Source organism: Mytilus trossulus, chromosome 12 (assembly GCF_036588685.1).
Source record: "Mytilus trossulus isolate FHL-02 chromosome 12, PNRI_Mtr1.1.1.hap1, whole genome shotgun sequence".
Classification (NCBI taxonomy): domain Eukaryota; kingdom Metazoa; phylum Mollusca; class Bivalvia; order Mytilida; family Mytilidae; genus Mytilus; species Mytilus trossulus.
This window is the reverse complement of record NC_086384.1, coordinates 16,757,710-16,773,549: the sequence shown is the minus strand read 5'-3', so window position 1 is coordinate 16,773,549 and position 15,840 is coordinate 16,757,710. Positions and strand designations below refer to the sequence as shown.

General features: G+C 32.9%; 1 long non-coding RNA gene across 1 annotated transcript; it reads right to left on the bottom strand.

Annotated features, from left to right (window-relative positions):
* Positions 1 to 1,711: 1,711 nt before the first annotated feature.
* LOC134692976 (uncharacterized) lies at positions 1,712 to 14,558 on the bottom strand. The gene is made up of 3 exons (XR_010102301.1): positions 14,435 to 14,558; positions 3,510 to 3,628; positions 1,712 to 1,989 (listed from the first exon to the last, which is right to left on the bottom strand). It is a non-coding gene; the product is annotated as an uncharacterized LOC134692976 (long non-coding RNA).
* Between the last annotated feature and the right edge of the window lie 1,282 nt (positions 14,559 to 15,840).

Below are 15,840 nucleotides of genomic sequence, written 5' to 3'. Positions count from 1 at the left end.
TTTTCTATTTAACGGCAAGAAAATAGAACTTTGCTTCGAATTGTTCTTTGTGTGGTTTTAATATAGCATAAGAATTTTGACAGCAGTAGATTTTGAATGAAAAGCTGGACTAATTTTTAGGGTAGTAAGGCAGAATCCAATTAAAATACATAATTCTAAATATGAAAAGAAATGTTAGTTAAATCTCCACAAAACAGTAACACTTCTACAAAAGATATTTCAGTCTATTACTAATTGGAGTCTTATTCGGTTTTCTTCATCTTTTACGTTACAAGTAAAAGAGTGTTCAATTGCAAAAAAAATATTTTTTTTGTCCTTGACCTTAAGCACTTTCAAAATCACGGTTAGTGTAAAAGATCTAAACTACAGACAAATGTTCTACCTATGAACCCAAAGTGAATCGATCTATCACATGATTTTTTTTTAATTGGAAATGAACACGAATCGAGTCTTCACAAGAATTTAACAGAAACTGAACATACTGTAGATAATATTATAGAAAGTAAATATTTTTTGGTCGTGAGCATGTTTAATACAACCTATCTTTATTTTTTTCTTGTTGTTCAAATTTCTTGGTCCTCAACAATTAAAGTGAGTCCTGTAAGCTCTAACCAATAATGTCTCAGACAAATACAACTTATAAGATGCAACGAGAATGCTCAAGCTGAAACGTTTCGCCTGCTTTTATATTCACGAATTATTTTATGCTGATAGACCAAGGTTAGAGTTTTAGTACAGGTGTCACATACATCACACATTGTCAAAGATCCATGAAAATGAAGTCAATGTGAGATAAACCAATTTAAGTCAGAAAGACAACTAATGACTAAACAACACGAATCCCACCATGGGTTTGATATCGGGTGCTCCTGAAGGGTATGCTGATCCTGTTCCACATATAAATGTAGCACCCATCCTGTTGCTCATGTTATTACAAACCCGTTAAATAGTCCAATTCGGTAGTTCATTAATAGTTAAGTGAGAAAAAAACATAATAAAAATAGAAATTTGTTTTCAAGCAGTTGCTTGACAATGAAAATGAGGTCAAGGCCAACAGATATAATACAGACTTTCGTTATACATGTATAAGCCACAAGGTATGAAGCCTCCAGTTAAAGTCAATTACCATATAAAATATCAAGCTCAATACAAATAGCTAACGCCGTAGGATTGTTATCTATATCTTTCGCATGTCACAGGCACGACAATAAAGCAAGAAGACAAGCAAAGTCATGTACATCGATGACTCGCATCCTGGATTTTAGTTGTATTTGTTGATCAACTTTGAAACAAATTACTCAGGGAAAAGGGTCTTACTTACAAAAGACAGAACGAAAGATTTTTTTCTAATCCATTTATCAACTTAATATTCTAAAAATAATTTATGCAAACGCCTGTACCAAGGTAGGAACCTTCTCGTTGCTTGTCTCATGTCAAAAAAACATAAAAAAAATCTTTCATTCACAATGCAGAGCATGCTACATGTATTAAGTGTCGATGGTATGTTTCCCTTTTGATTTTTGTTTGGTGTTTTTTATCGATTGATTGCAGTCGGATACGAATGCGTTTTTTTTTGGGGGAGGGGGACAGGGACCCATTCCTCTATATGGAGCTACATGAATGGTGAAAGCATAACATTTCTACATGTCACACAACATGGAAAGGACTATTTCAATGTTTTGTACTTAAATGTTTCATTTGAGACTTTATCTGTAATGTTCATACAATAATTTTAATTTAAATTGTATATTATTATGAACGAGCTTCTGGTTTGGAAAATATACACTCATGGCAAGTTATTATAGGTTCTTTCGGTCTCTTTAAAAATACACCACCACTGTATGTCTCTTACAGTTTTGTTTAAATGTTCTTCCCTGCACATAATTACTTATGTGTATGTTATATTCTTGTAGGATGTTGATTCAATGATAAAATCCTGTTTAATAAACCGTATTAGACTCTTGGAATTCTTCATTCTGTTGCTGAAATCTAAAAATAAAATTCAGGGTACAATTTTCTTAAATAATCATCAAATACTACGGTAACCTTACCAATCAGGGTTATTATTAAGGAATTTTAAGATGAGTCCATATATTTAGCATTTCTGACACGTACAATGGTGAGATTAAGGATTTTTTGGGATTTATAATTTATCATTGCAGTCTCCATAATAAACTAGAACAAGATAAACAAGAGTGAACACGCTGAAATGTCTCGCCTTCTTTACTTGTCATTGATATTATGTTGATAGTCCTAAGTATAAAGCTTTATTAAAGACTGTCACATAAACTTAACATTAACCAAGATAACTAAAAAAGACCAATGAACCATGAAAATGAGGTCAAGGTCAGATGAACCATGCCAGGCAGACATGTACAGCTATGCTTCCATACAACAAATATAGTTGACCTATTACTAATAGTTTAAGAAAAACAGACCAAAACACAAAAACTTAACACTGAGCAATGAACCATGAAAATGAGATCAATGTCAAATTAAACCTGCACGACTGACATATAGATCATAAAATATTTCCATACACTAAATATTGTTGACCTATGGCATATAGTATTAGATAAAAAGACCAAAACTCAAAAACTTAACTTTGACCACTGAACCATGAAAATGAGGTCAAGGTCAGATGACATCTGCTCGCTAGACATGTTCACCTTACAATCATTCCATACAACAAATATAGAAGTTCTATTGCATAAATTATGAGAAAAACAGACCAAAACACAAAAATCTAACTTTAACCACTGAACCATGAAAATGAGGTCAAGGTGAGATGACATCGGCCAGTTGGACATGTACACCTTACAGTCCTTCCATACGCCGAATATACTAGCCCTATTGATTATAGTATCTGAGATATGGACTTGACCACAAAAACTTAACCTTGTTCCCTGATCCATGAAATGAGGTCGAGGTCAAGTGAAAACTGTCTGACGGGCATGAAGACCTTGCAAGGTATGCACATACCAAATATAGTTATCCAATTAGTTATAATAAGAGAGAATTTAACATTACAAAAAATATTAACTTTTTTTTCAAGTGGTCACTGAACCATGAAAATGAGGTCAAGGACATTGGACATGTTACTGACCGAAAGTTCGTGACATGAGGCATCTATATACAAAGTGTGAAGCATCCAGGTCTTCTACCTTTTAAAATATAAAGCTTTTAAGAAGTTAGCTAACGCCGCCGCCGTAGCCGCCGCCGCCGGATCACTATCCCTATGTCGAGTCTGCAAAATTTAATAATAACATTAACGGTATCAATTTTTCTGCACCAGATGCGCATTTCGACAACACTTGTCTCTTCAGTGATGCTCGTGGCCAAAATATTTAAAATCTAAAGCGTATATAAAAGATGTAGAGCTATATTAAGTTAACCCTTAAAATTAGATCTATGAATATGCCATAACATTGTTTTTATTATCCATGTAGTATGATGCATGCACATATATTATTTTTTAAATTCTGTATTTTACTGATAAATATACCCACTTTTATAGTCAACATCACACTTTTACACCAACAGCAGCAACTGCAGGTGAGACACAGAGTTCTGTGGATCCATTTAGAAAATGTTCAATCTATGTATCCCTATGAAGATTTCTTGTTCCCTAGTTTGGTAAAATAATTAAGCTCATTAGTATGCAGAGGAAACCAGTTTTTACAATTTTAGATAAGTTAACGGACAATGATTACGGATAAAAATTTATGAATATAGCAAAGTGGGCTAAACAAATATGACAACCAATTCTTTTAAATGAATTTTTTAAAACTTTACTATAGGCTGATAAGACTTGACAGAAATTATTTTGACCAATATGCCCAGAGCATGAGGAAAATTAACTCTCTGCAACTTTAAATGCAGGAACTAAATTGTGTACAAATTAAAATAAACAGCTGCGCCATGAGCGCATGATACACTTGTCGTCTTGTGTGATAGTTTAATGCAATAATCATAAAAAAAAATTGAGAAAGTTTTAAGCAATAACCATATATTGTTTTTGAGATACAGAGGGACATATGAACCCAAAAAAACTAAATATCACTAAAATAAAATTTTGAATTAAAACCAAAAAATTTACAGATCTTAAGATTAATGTTACAAAGAAGTATGTAAAGTTTCAAACAATAATCATAAATTGATTTTGAGATACGGCGTGACATGCATGTAAAAATACCCTCCCCCTTTTTAACAAAATACTAAATAACTGAAAAATGAAATTTTAAATCATCACCCAAAAGTATACAGATCTTAAGATCAATATATCAAAGAAGTGTTTAAAGTTTTAAGCAACAATCATAAATTGATTTTGAGATACGGCGTGACATGTAAAAATACCCTCCCCCTTTTTTTTTTACAAAATACTAAATAACTGAAAAACGAAATTTTAAATCATCACCAAAAAGTATACAGATCTTAAAATTAATATAACTAAGAAGTGTGTAAAGTTTTAAGCAATAGTCAAACATTGTTTTTCATATACAGTGCGACATGTGAAAAAAACACACCCCTGTTTTAGTTACAAAGTGCCGTAACTCAAAAAGTTTTAATCTTATTTTGACCGAAAAGTATACAAATCATTTGACTATCATAAGAAACAACTACAATAAGTTTCGTGAAATTTGGATAAGTCGTTCTCAAGTTACGGCGCGACATGTTTACGCCGGACAGACGGACAGACGGACGGACACCGGACATTTGTATAACATAATAGGTCCCGTCAAAATTTTGACGGGCGTATAAAAAAGTAAAAATGAATCTTTGCTGTAGTAAAATATAAACTTGCGTAGCAACAGATCAAAATGATTAGATCTATTCGTCAACTCCCCCCCCCCAAAAAAAAAACCCCATCAAATTATTGTCCCCTTAAAACAAAACACCCCTTACCATGGCAACCATAAAAGAACCATTGTAGTAAAGTTACAGATTGCATAACAATATACCCGGAGACAAATTATTTTAAGTGACACAGTTTTGATGGCAACATCCAGTGGCGGATCCAGTAATTTTCATAAGTGGGGGCCCGGTGACTGCCTAAGAGGGGCCCCGCTCCAGTCAAGCTTCGGTGATTCCCTTTTAAGCAAGCAGGATTTTTTTCCCAAAAAGGGAGGCTGGACCCTCCCCCCTCCTTAATCCGCCTCTGACATCATTTCGGCAATTCGCAAGAGATTCACTTTTTATCGAGTATCGAGTTGCGAGTTATGAAAGTCGAGTTGCGAGTATTGAGTTGTGAGTTACGAAAGTCGAGTTGCAAGTTACAAAAGTCAAGTTGCGAGTTATAATAACAATATAATAAAAACTCATTAGGATTAAACCAAATTTCAATAAGGCTCTCTACATACAATATCAACTACATAAATGAATAATTTACTAATATACAAATGTAAACAATAGATCTAAATAATCAAACTATAATTACAACAACAACCAGATGCTCCGCAGGGCACATCTTTATACGACCGCAGTGGTGCAACCCTGAACGGTTGGAGCAAATTTGGTCACAATATTGAAGCTTCATACTGTCTGAATTTGGATTGTGATCGAATTTTTGTCATAATTAAGGTTTTTGTCACAAAATAAATGTGGCCAGAGATCTAACAAATCTACTATACAATACTGTGCAATTGAAGGCTTCTTCTTGAAATTTATAAAAATTCGAATTTCGAAAATTTTTGAAATAAAGGAATCCCTTAAAATTTTTAACCCCCCCTAAAAAAAACTTATTGAAACCCCCTTTTTAAGCAATAACCCTTCAACTCAGTCCCATCATTTCCCTTGTAGTATGGAACCTTGTATTACGATTTCAGAGAGATTAATTCACCTAAACAATTTTTGTTTGGAAACTAGAAACATGCTTCTTTTTTTGCCCCACTAATTCCTACATATTTTGGGCAATTATTCCAAAATTTAATCCTAGCCTCCCCTTTGTTATGTGGAACATTTTGGTACAATTTTAGAGAAGTCAATACAGTTAAACACAATTTATTGTCTTGGAACTAGAAAAATGCTGGCTTTTGGTCCCTTTTTGGCCCTTTATTCCTAAACTTTTGACCCATAACCCCGTAAACGAATCCAAACCTTCTACTTGTGGTTTTAAACATTGTGGTACAATTTCAGAGCAAATGAAATACTTATACACAAGTTATTATCCTTACTAGAAAAATCCTTGTTTTGGGCTTCTTATTCCAAAACGGTTGGACAACCATCCCCAAAATCGATCCAACCTTCCTTTTGTGGTATTGACTCTTTAGAAAAAAAATCATTAAGATCTATTTTTTTTAAACTAAAGAAACTGTCCGGAAACCAATTGGGCTTCGGACCACGCAGACGACAACGACATCATACAATTATACGATCCAAAAAAATGTTTGAGGTCGTATAAAAAACACCTATAGTATATTTTTTTTATTTCACTGGATAATGAATCCCACGCTTTTGGGCCACTCAAAGAACCAGATGCTCCGCAGGGCGCAGCTTTATACGAAAACAAAAACTCCCAAAATCAATCCCAACCTTCCTTTTGTCGTCATAAACCTTGTATGAAAATTTCATAGATTTCTATTTTCTTATACTAAAGATATTGTGCAAAAACTAAGAAAAATGCTTGTTTTGGACCGTTTTTGGCCCCTAATTCCTAAACTGATTGGACCAAACCTCTCAAAATCAATCCCAACCTTCTTTTTGTGGTCATAAACCTTATGTTAAAAGACGTAGGTCCGGTAAGGGCCGATTTTGGCCTCAATTTTCAAGTTCATCTGACGAAATATTTTAGACACTTTTTAAACACTTTTAAAAGTGTCTATTTCAATTGATTCAATTAGTTTTTGTGAAAGATTTCAACTGATTAAATCATTAAAAACGCTCTGATTCAAGCTTAATATGAAAAATCTATCAAATTCGCCAAAAATCGTCTCTTTTCAGATGGTTTTGGTCAAAAATGAAAGTGGCCGCATCCGTGTTCATCCTCAACCTTTATATATATTATGTATTATCATCAAATACAACTTACATTTCAATTTTATGGATGAACACGAATGCGGCCACTTTCATTTTAGACCATCTTCGCTAGCCAAGGGTTACGATCCACTCCCGCTCTCTCGTAACCCTTGGCTATAATAGCGAAGATGATTTTAGACAGAAACCGTCTAAAATTTGTCTACAATGCTGAAATTGTGAAGATTTCAGTATTTTAGCGTGACTTTATGATGCTAGTACCCGATATATGTGCATTGTATTGTCAAAAACAGCCCATATTTATGTACCAGAATCATTCTACTTTCCAATAAATGGCTTAACGATTACATTATCACAATTTTGTAAAACTGCTATATTTTTGGGCCAAAAAGGAGTCTTACCGTACCTACTCCTTTAATAGAATTCTGTTTACTGAAAGTTCTTGTGCGAAAACCAAGTAAAATGCTATTTTGGGCCCTTTTTGTCCCTAATTCCTAAACTGTTATGACCAGAACTCCCAAAATCAATCCCAACCTCCCTTTTATGGTCATACACCTTGTGTTTAAATTGCACATGTTTCTATTTACTTATACTTAAGTTAAAGTGCGAAAACATCAAATGTTTTCGGACGACGACGACGACGACGACGACGCCAACGTCATACCAATATACGACCGAGACCACAATTGTCTGTTCTTCTTCGCTTCGTTGTTCACGAATATAGTCCCTAGTGTTTACTCGTTTAAACTAATATAATATGTTACTTGTAACTTTTCTTTTCATTTAAAGTACCTAATACAATACCAAAGAGCTTCCAAAACTTAAAATTACTGGGATTTATTACAGTTTTGTGTTTATTAAATTAATTCTCTGGTTGATGAGCTCTTTTGTGGCCGGTAACAGAGTAGAGAGTAAAATCACAAAAATACTGAACTTAAGGTCGTGATAACGTCGCTGTGAGATCGTAGCGCAATCTCTCCGAATAGAAACACGCTTTCGCTACGCTCTCGCAACGATTGTACAGCGACCTTTCCGATCTTACTACGTTCTTAATGCGCTTTCACTACGCTTCTACCACGACCGCACCACGATTGTTTTGAACATGTTCAAAGTTGGCCACGCTCTTCACGATCTTGAAGATCTCACCATAACCGTGGTACGACCTTACTGCGACCTACACGATCATCAAAATTTGCATTTTTTTCACAGATCGTAGTGCGATCGTGGCTTAGTGGGACTGGAGTATAAGAGAAAACTCAATTCGGAACATCCATAATCACATGGCTAAATCAAATAACAAAACGCATCAAAAAAAGGATAGACAAGCATTATCAATTTCCTATTTTAGTGTCTGTATGATCTATAAAATATATAACTTTCTCACTGAATGTATACAAAGAGGGTAACCAAAGATTTTGCGACGATGCAAATATTAAACTTTACAATATAAATAAATATCTTTAACCAACGAATTCAAATAGCAAAAGCTATGCAATTAACAAATGTATACTTATATGCTTCATGTAAATTATTTAACAATGAAATACATTAATTATGAAATTTGAAGTTTCACCAAGGGCGCTAATAATTAATTAATAACACTGTCTACCACACAGCATTTCGGGGATACTACCTCTGGTATCTTTCCCCCTCTTTTATAGCTGACTATGCGGGGGCTTTTTCTAATTATTGGGGGCATTATGATGACCTATAGTTGCTAATGTTTGTGTAATATAGTCACAGAGTCATCCTCATTGCTTCCCTCAATCTTTATTCTATCACCAATAGTTTCAACACCTAGTCTGATCAAGTCTTGATCAGTAAGGTGCTGAAAAGTGTCATCTTCTATCCTATCATCTTTAAAAAATTTAATTTGAAAGATTTGCAGATTAAGTTCTGCAAGAGCACATTGTATAGCAGACGACATGTTACCCGAAAAAATTATACATGTTTTCGGTTATTTTCGGAAGTCTACCACCACCACATAATGAAAAAAAAACCCACTGAAAGTAATTGATTAACCACCTAGTATAATATTTTTTGAACCAAACATAAAACATTTTGACTACTGATCATAAAGTTGTTTGAACTGAACATAATATTTATTTTACTGAACATAATGATCAGTCTACAGAACATAATATTTATTTCACTCAACATAATGATAACAGTACTGATAATAAAGTGCTACGCTTTAGCGCATGATACGCCCGTTGCTCTTTTCACTTGTTTTTTAAAGTGTTAGTTATTGTTCCAAATTGGAAAATCACCCCTTTTTAAGCATAAAAATTCATAACACGGAAATGTAAAATCTTAAATTTATAAAAATTGAAAGGGAGCTTACATCAATAGATATAAACAATTCACCAAAGTTTCATGGACATTGGTAAAAGCCTTTTTGAGTATTGTCCGAAGTGTTAAAAATCCCCCTTTTTTATGAATAAAGCCCTCTAAATCCAAAACTTAAAATCTGAAATTTATAAAAATTGAAGGGGAGCTTGCTTACATCAATAGATATAAACAATTCACCAAAGTTTCATGGACATTGGTGAAAGCGTTTTTGAGTTATTGTCCGAAGTGTGGACAACGGACCCCCTTTTTTTTTTATAAATAAAGCCCAATAAATCCAAAACTTAAAATTTGAAATTAAAAAAAAACAAAAGGGAGCTTACGTCAATAGATATAAACAATTCACTTAAGTTTCATGGAAATTGGTGAAAGCGTTTTTGAGTTATTTTCCGAAGTATAGACGACGGACGGACAACGGTATACCATAATACGTCCCGTCTAAAGACGACGGGCGTATAAAAAGTGTGTTTGACCACTGAATATTTCGGTTTCTGTAATCAACATAATGAGAAATCTACATAATATAATAATATGTTGACAGAAGATATTTTCAAAAGTACTGAATATAAAGACAAAAGTATATTGATTAAAGTGCTGAATATAATACCAGATCTGCACAATATAATGACATTATGATGTTATTGCTCAACATAATTGTTATACTACTGAACCATTTGAACATAATAAAAAGGGCACTCATAATCGAGTAATAAAAGCTGAAAATAATTAAATTTCACAGCTTATACTAAATATGAACAACGAAAGACAGCTATCACAAATAAATTCTGGGTGTATCTGTGACTGGGAAATGTGTTGGTCTGGAACCACACAAACACAATAAACAGTACGGACTCTGACTCTGGGACTAGCTCTAGTAACAAAAGACGACTCTGGTTAGCGCGATGTATAATTTAATAAGTTCAGCATGGAATACAGTTGGGACTGCTCAGTGTAATACTAAATCCAATTTGCCACATCAAAATAACAAATTAATTTATATAACAAACCAAAACTACTTGTACTTGACAAATATTTCTCTAAATGAGTGAGAAAATTCAAATAAGGGATAGCAGAAAAATTAACACATACATGTAGATAATAATTAACAATTATAGAACATACAGACTTATTTATGGGATTAAAGCCTTGGCTTGTCAAATACGAATAATCTGAGACTACTATAACATGTGTTATAGTAGTCTCAGGAATAATAGATCATTTTGAAGTAAAATGTCGCTATTTAAAAAAAAAAAAAATTAAAACATGAAATTATATTAGCTTAATCTTCTAAACTTAATTAGCACAATAAAAACATCAAAATCCCTAGTGAAATATTGCAAATATAACAAAATCACTGGTTTTACAAAATCTTTAACAAAATGTCCAAAAAGTATCAAAATATTTTTTTTTTCCATTTTTTCCACTGTGACACAGCTATGGCGTTCCATATTCCTTGTCTGTCCTATTATATTCATGTATGGTATTTGAAATGAAAATAAGCACAAAACCAGTCATTTTACCAATTAAGATCCTATCAAGGAACCCTTTTAAGGTGACTATATCAGAGACAAAAACAAAATGTATACAATAGATATAAAAAAAGAAGATGTGGTATGATTGCCAAATAGACAACTCTCCACAAGAGACCAAAATGACAGAAATTACCAACAATAGGTCATCGCACGGCTGTCAACAATTAGCAAAATCCAATCTAAAATAAAAATGAAAATAATCCTCGTACAAAATAAATATTTATATATAAAAAAGGTGACTAGATGCTCTGCAAGGGTAATTAGCATATTTCGAATTTTACTTAATATGTTTTTGACCAGCAATTTAAAAAAAATAATAAATACATATTTGAACAATAAAACAAAGAAGTTTTCATCAGAGGATCGGAATATTGTAACTTGATAAAGGAATTCGAATGTGAAATAGTGGTAGCTAACCACGGATCCAAGCAAAAGACACGTATTATATATGTCAATAAACTCGATATTAAAATAAGAAGATGTGGTATAATTTCCAATGAGATTTCTGTTTACTACAAGCTACAACTACTGGAAGAAAAAGCTCAAGTAAAATTAAATGTTATCAAGGATTGGAGAGGCCTTGATATCAGAAAGACAGAGAAAACAACATGATTTTTTTTTTATATCGGGAACTTTTCAATATTCCCAACTATAGAATCCGACAAATTAACGAAAAAGTTTTTTTTTAGTGAGATCAACATTTTATCAAACCATAATTATTTATATCTTCAATATAAAAAGAAGGAGATGTGATAGGATTTTCAAAGTTAAAAAAATAAATGGATTTAAGCAATTATAGTCGGCAATAACAGGTTCCGACATGAAAAATAAGAATTAATACACAATATGATGGCCTAATTCATAATAAAACAATTTAGGAAAAACATTTATGACATACACGAAAAAACGACAAACACTGAACTACGGGCTTATGACTTAAAACAGGTACATACAGAATTTGGCGGGGTTAAAAATGTCTGTGTGCGCTCATTTATATATATAAAAAAAACTATCACAACACAAGACCAAACTATAAAAAAAAAATCAGTTGAATGATCGGATCATCATTTAATACTATCAATAACGATATCAGATCAGGTGCGGGATCCAAACCACGGAACACCCTTAATTCCACAAAATAAAAAAAAATCGAAAAACTTGAATGGAGTTTCAATCATCAACACTCCATCTCCCCACGTGCCGGATCCGCTCAGTCAGATTCAACTTTTGAGTGTGTAATTTAGGTATAAAAAATTGATAACAATACAAAATAACTAACTGATATTAAATTGTAACAGAAAAAGGAGAGAAAATCATTCCAGACATGTGTTGCAGCATTGGATTACAGCAATTTTAATAAATATTTATATGACAGAAGTATCATGGAAAACATAAACTAATCATGAATGTGGCAGAAGAGATAGTACACGGTTTATGTTCTTCTCATTGATATTGTTCAGGAAGGCTCAGAGTGATTTTACAGTAAACTTGCAAGCGATTGTACAGTCAATAAAAATATCCGACATGGAGAAAATGAATATATTTGGATTTCTACTGGAACAATGACTTCAAAACTTTCAGACAGGTACGACTATATATCAGAAAAGGTACATGTGGAAATTCAGGTAGCAAAAATTGATTTTTCGATGTTTTTTTTTTACATTTTTCGTCGTTTTTTTTATACATTTTTGATCCCTTTTGTGTGGCAAATTTGATCGTTTCACACATCATGGAGCTCCATCATTCTAAGGAAAACGTTTGGATGCACATAGCTTTCTTATTATTTTATTGGTTCTTTATGAGAATATTAAAGCTACCAAAACCTGAAGCAGAAACGTTACATAGCTATATATAGTAACATAAGAGTTCATCAAATTTTCTTCAAGCAACTTGTTATTTTGCAAATGTCGGGGCCCCTTTTGACAGTCTCCCGAATGACCAAATTATTAGAAAACCGTACAGTTCCGTTTCCACACTATGGTACTGGTCTCTCCGAATAGAATCACGCTTTCACTACGCTCTCGCTATAATGATACAGCGACCTTTGCGATCTTACCACGACCTTAGTGCGAACTCACTAATACCTGATTCCACCACGATTGCTTTGAACATGTTCAAAGTTTTATACGCTCATCACGAACTTGAAGACCTCACCACGACCGTGATACGACCTTACTGTGATCTTCAAGATCGCGCTACGATCGTCAACATTTGCATTTTTTCACAGATCGTAGTGCGATCGTTGCAAAGTGTGACCGCAGAATTAAACTTTATTAGTTGAATAGAGCCACATGAGCTTAACACAACACTATTACTTCCCTAAGCCCCATATGTTTACCATTTCCTGGTAACAGGACTCAATTTGGCAAAAAAGAGGGAAAGTGCAGAGTTTTTAAATTAGCCAAATTATGTTTAATAAAAAGAAATAATATAGATATTCAGACATTTAAAACTTTTTTCAGTTTAAAAAAAACAAATAAAAATAGTGTTCAAAAGTAAACTTTCGTTAAAAAAATATGGATTATTTGAAGAAGAAAAAAACAAATTGCACACATTTAAAGAACATTTTATATATAAAACAAAATTTACAAATAATTTAACATAAAACAGATAATGTTTATCTGTTTATCTTTTAATACAAAAAAGTTATGTATTCCTGTCGACAGGAAAAATATGTCCACAAATCCGAATTTTGAGCGTCCGTCGTCGTTAACTTATAAACAAATTTTCTCCTCTGAAACTTCTGGGCCAAATTTTACCAGACTTAGCCACAACCATCATTGGGGTATCTAGTTTAAAAATTGTGTCCGATGACCCGCCAAACTAACCAAACTAACCAAGATGGCCTCCATGGCTAAAAATAGAACATAGAGGTTAAATGTATATTTTGGCTTATCACTCTGAAACTAAAGCATTGAGCAAATCTGACAAGGAGTAAAATTGTTAACTAGGTCAAGATCTATCTGCCCTGAAATTTTCAGATGAATCGGACAATGGGTTGTTGGGTTACTGTCCCTGAATTGGTAATTTTAAGGAAATTTTGTCCGTTTTCTGTTATTATCTTGACAATTATTATAGATAGAGATCAACTGTAAACAGCCATTATGTCACCAAAGTAAGATCTAAAAAAAAATTAACATGATTGAAATGGTAAGTTGATCCCTTAAGGAGTTATTGCACTTAATAGTCATTTTTTACCAATTTTTCGTAAATTTTTTACAAAAATCTTCTCCTCTGAAACTCTTTGCACTCCTCCATCTGTCTGTCCCACTTCAGGTAAACGTTTGTGGTCGAGGTAGTTTTTAATGAAGTTGAAGTCCAATCAACTTGAAACTTAGTAAACATGTTCCTTTTGTTTTTGTCTGAGTTGCCATTATAGATGGTCCTAGCTGTCTTTTTATGACGGTCCGAGTTGTCCCAGGACGGACAGGTTCTGCAACTAACTAAAATGCCCCAAGTTTGAACACGTTATTTGATTTCGTGATCACCATAGCTAACCAAATGAAATGTGTTTGATTTCGTGATCACCATACTAACCAAATGAAATGTGAACTGCATTGATATATTTCGTAACTATTTACCTTAAAAAATCCTGGTCCTATGTAGATTTGGAAGTTGTCGTCAGCAAAAGATTAAAACACCGTTCATTGCGGGCTTCCGTTGTAGTTGATTTCTATATTTTATGCAATGTCAATTTCATCATGCAATTCTTTCTCCGCAATCAGGGGTTCATTAAGGGATACACACAGTTTGATATTCATGCTAATAATATATAACAGTTACGATTTAAAAATCAATTTTAATTTAGGTTGCATTAAGAAAAAAACAATATTAGGTCAATGTCATAAAGATATAAACTTTTTAGTATTCTGAATAAAACTGGGGAAAGGGAAGGCGCATTTAAATCTTGCCCTATCCCAGTTTCGCAGTCTCATACATATTTTTTGTATGAGGCTAAGAAACTGGGGAAGGGCGAGGTTCTACCGAGCACTTCCCCAGTTTTGCGCCAAGCACAAAAAAAGATTATATTTTTCTGACATTGACCTAATATTGCTTTTATACTGCAACATAAATTAATTAATTGATAGCTATTCAAATCGTTACAAAAACGAAAGACTTATTTTCATCCCTTCATGGACCCCTGATTGTGGAGAAAGTGTGCCATGATGAAATTGACATCGTAAACCAATAGAGCTTTGTTACAATATTTTATATAAAATAAACACAACTAGTTGTAGTATAAAAACATTTTATATTTTTCTGACATTGACCTTATATTGTATGTGTAGAAATTTTCAGCACTAAAAATGGCTGAAATTTTCAGTACTGATAAATGACTGAAATTTTCAGTACTGATAAATGACTGAAATTTTCAGTACTGTAAACAACTTTTTCTCAACATTACTGAAAATGATATAAAAATCTATGTACTGAATAGTGATGTTTCCTAAAGGTACTGTTTATATAGCGGCATTTGATGTACTGTTTAGTAATGTTTCCTAAAAGTACTGTTTATATAGCGGCATTTAATGTACTGTTTAGTGATGTTTCCTAAAAGTACTGTTTATATAGCGGCATTTAATGTACTGTTTAGTAATGTTTCCTAAAAGTACTGTTTATATAGCGGCATTTAATGTACTGTTTAGTAATGTTTCCTAAAAGTACTGTTTTTATAGCGGCATTTAATGTACATGTTAACGCTAGTCAAATTGTTGGTAGTGTATATTATGTTTGGCAAAAAAACTTTTCTTTATGTTTTTAAATAATTTTTGTGAGTAATATTGGTCTTTCAATGGTTCACTTTCTCATTCAGTAAAAACTATATAAAACTTTTGGTATTTTGTTTTTTGTCGTCAATGAAAGAATCAATTGAATAACATAAATCTAAACGTAAATATCTTTATTTGTAATTTTTAGAAACGGTAATCATTTTATTCAAAACGAAATTTATCAATGTTCTTAGAATGTTGCAGAATATTCTCCTGTC